The following is a 3,212-nucleotide window of genomic DNA, read 5'->3' as shown; positions in this document are numbered from 1 at the left end:
CATTCACTTTTTTCCTTTAAATTTGATAAAATGCTAGGATTCATATTCAATTTTGAGTTAGTAGTTTCGTGCTCCACGATGGGAAAGTGCTCCACAATGGAAAAGTGCTGCCTAGAATCTAGTTTCACTTTATGAAGAAAAAGTATTGTAAATTTAGATTGCATTACTTGCCTCGAGCAATTTTGATGCCAAATAAATTATAGTTGTACATTATTTTTGGCCTAACGCAATTCCACATTATTTTTGGCCTAACGCAATTCCATTGAAAGAAGTCGACAATAACGATTGGTTCCGACTCGCCTTGCGGTTCGCCAGCTAATGTTCGATGTTTTTCTGTTTCCTTACTGCCCAGCATGTTGGAGCAAGCATAGTACAACGGATCATTGATCTCATCAAAAGAATGCCTAACCAACTTTACATGACGAAAATATAATGATACTGCTATAGTTCACAGCCTTGGTGCTTGGTGATCATGAAATTAAGCGAACCGCAGCCAAGCACCCGCGCTTGGAATACCTGCGTTCACAACGAACAAAATATAGTAGCCTGCTGGAGCAGCAATTGCGCTAGTAGGTGCCGTCACTATGGACGTATATCTGTCGCCGAGAGTCTGTACAGCTGTTGCGGCAAGGATTAGTTGCCGCTGATTCATGGAAAATGTATGAGTAGTGAAGGGGGGCGAATACACTCTGTATTGGACGTGTCTGGGAGTGCTGCTGAGAGAAAAGTGCACTGTGAACCTAGAGCCATACCCGATCGTGCCAGTGTTTGAAAGGTAAGTAATCTTAGGGCGCTGGGGGATATTTGAGTCATCGAGATAATAAGGATGGTAAGTTTCAAGTCTGAGCTCGGTCGGGAAAGGCACGCCCGAGAACCTATAGCCAACATTAGGATTGCTTCCACCGACAAGAATGCGTCCATCAGGCAACAGATTGGCAGTGGAATGATACATCCGAGGTATCGTAGTGGCAGCAAGCACATAAAACCGTGAGCCTGCAGCGTCATTGGGCCTGTAGAGAAGAGGAGCTAGATTGGGAGTGGCTGCATTGCCCCAGCCTGCTGTTCCCATATGTGCTCCGTTGATAATAAGGACTTCGCCAGTGGGAAGGATCAGCATGTCACCCATCACTCTTGGCGATGGCATGTTTTCCATCGCCCAGCTTGGATTGGGATCTGTAATCACCATCCTTCCGCAAGTTTGAAGAGCGCTCACCTGGACACCCTTTCCAGCTTGCTGGAATGCACCATCAGGAGATCCGCCGCAAACGAGAATCTCCACTCTCTGAAAATTATCCGAAGCGGAGAGAGGTAACATGACGGAGGAGCCTGAGGAGGGATAATTCCGGCCACCACCGCCAGGTAGGCTGGGAAATGTCTTGAGGACCTTGTTGTTGTTGTAATCGAACAGAATGGATTGCTTGTTGGCAAACACGAACAAATTCCCGTCCGAAGAAAGATGGAGAAAGGGATATAGATTGTTCTCCACGTTCGGGACACTCGTTTCGGTAAGAAAACTGAAAGAAGTGGCACCTCCGCGGGATGGCACGAACTCATAGCTGAAGGAACGTCTCCCACCAACAACGATCATGGTGTTATCCGGGAGAATCTGATTGGAAGCATACCACCTTGCAGCAGCCATCTTGGGATACGACTCACTCCAATCGCAAGCACCATTCGAGCAGGGAACGAGATGACGGACTGCGTCTGCGCCGTCGTTGTATCCACCGGTGGAAACGAGCGTTCCATCGGCTAAGAAGACTCCTGAGGAACACCAGGTATCAGTGAGCACTTCCAGCGGCCGGATGGTGTTGGTAGCGATGGTGTACTCGATAGCATGAGCGTAGCAGTCCACCTTGAGGGCCAAGTCATTGGGGTCGTCACGACATTTGCCGTTGGGCAACCTAAGCTGGGAAGCGCCATAGTCAGTGCGATCAAACATAATCACGGTATTCTCGTGCGTGACTGTCATGTGCATTGCAGAGACACCTCCATTCTGAATAAGAAGGTGCCAGTTGCCGGAGGTAATGGTCTGAGCGGTGGCAGGGAGGATCAGAAGGTGGAAAAGGACGAAGGTCAGGATGGAAGGAAGGCGTGCACTGCAAGCAGCAGTTCGGGGTAGAGCGAGAGCCATAGTGGATTGCAGGGATCAAAAGCGAAGGCTGAAAGACACGCTTCTGGAGTCTGAGCGCGCTCTTGTGCAGAATGCCAGGCCTTGTTGTATAACCTTTGCCGTTCTGTCCAGTTCTTTGGAGTGTAGCGTTGCTGACGGAGGCTGGAGAACTGTGGAAGTGAAGCAAATCCAAATGTATACGGCACTACACAAGCAGGTGGGAGACAATCTGTTCGTCAAGGTTACAGGCGAAGGCCAGACGTATACAGAGTGAGACTGAGAAAAACGCTGGAAAGCTGTGAGCGCGAATCTACTTGGGCACATAGACGAATACATTGCAAACTAAGGACTAAGACTCGAGAGACCATTGAGCACAGAATATTGAGGCTCGCATGAAGGCAAACAGAGAGGTATGGCTAGCATCAAAACTCAGCAGGCTGAATAGCTGGCAGGGACCGTGGTCACTGCAACATGCTTTTAGCATGCAGAGACGCGTAAGTAAAGTGGGCTGTAAACCTCACATACATACTACAAATTGCTGCATGCAGATTGCAGCAGGTGTAAACTGTAGGGCACTGCTTGGGAACGTGGAAATGGTATAAACTTTATGGCATTTCTTTGAGCTGAAGAAACGTGGAAGGGCAGGGGTTCAATGAAGGTCCTTGATTGAAGGGCAGTATGAGCTGTATGAAGACAATTATATGAGAGGCTTGATGAAGACATTTATATGAGAGGCATATAGGGGCTTAGCACATGGGAAGATAGGGGCTTAGCACATGGGAAGAAATAGGATGGGAATGGGAAAAGATGGTCCCAAGTGGTCCCATACATAGTTCTATCCTATTCCCATCCCACCATGTGCTAACAAAAAAAGAACTAGGGATGGGTTTAGGAAGAAAAGGACACATGGCATCATTTCATGTGTTTAGGAGGTGGGGACCACGTGGGGACAAGGATACATGTCATTCTTGCATGTTTTTGAATTCCTAAAAAAGGGGAACCCATTCTGGGTGCCAAGGTCTAGAGGCCATGGTCCAAGATGGGAGAAAAGGTGGCTACTCCCATTCTAAATCCATCCTAGACCACTTGGTGTAGGATGGGA

General features: G+C 48.1%; 1 pseudogene; it reads right to left on the bottom strand.

The window, feature by feature from the left end:
* Positions 1-279: 279 nt before the first annotated feature.
* Positions 280-2,643, bottom strand: LOC147883141 (aldehyde oxidase GLOX pseudogene; annotated as a pseudogene).
* Positions 2,644-3,212: the final 569 nt, after the last annotated feature.

The sequence above is a fragment of the Dipteris shenzhenensis genome, chromosome 28 (assembly GCF_047967505.1).
Source record: "Dipteris shenzhenensis isolate YYH24624 ecotype China chromosome 28, Dip_SZ_1.0, whole genome shotgun sequence".
Classification (NCBI taxonomy): Eukaryota; Viridiplantae; Streptophyta; class Polypodiopsida; order Gleicheniales; family Dipteridaceae; genus Dipteris; species Dipteris shenzhenensis.
The sequence above is the reverse complement of the archived record's forward strand: the minus strand, read 5'-3'. Positions and strand labels throughout refer to the sequence as shown.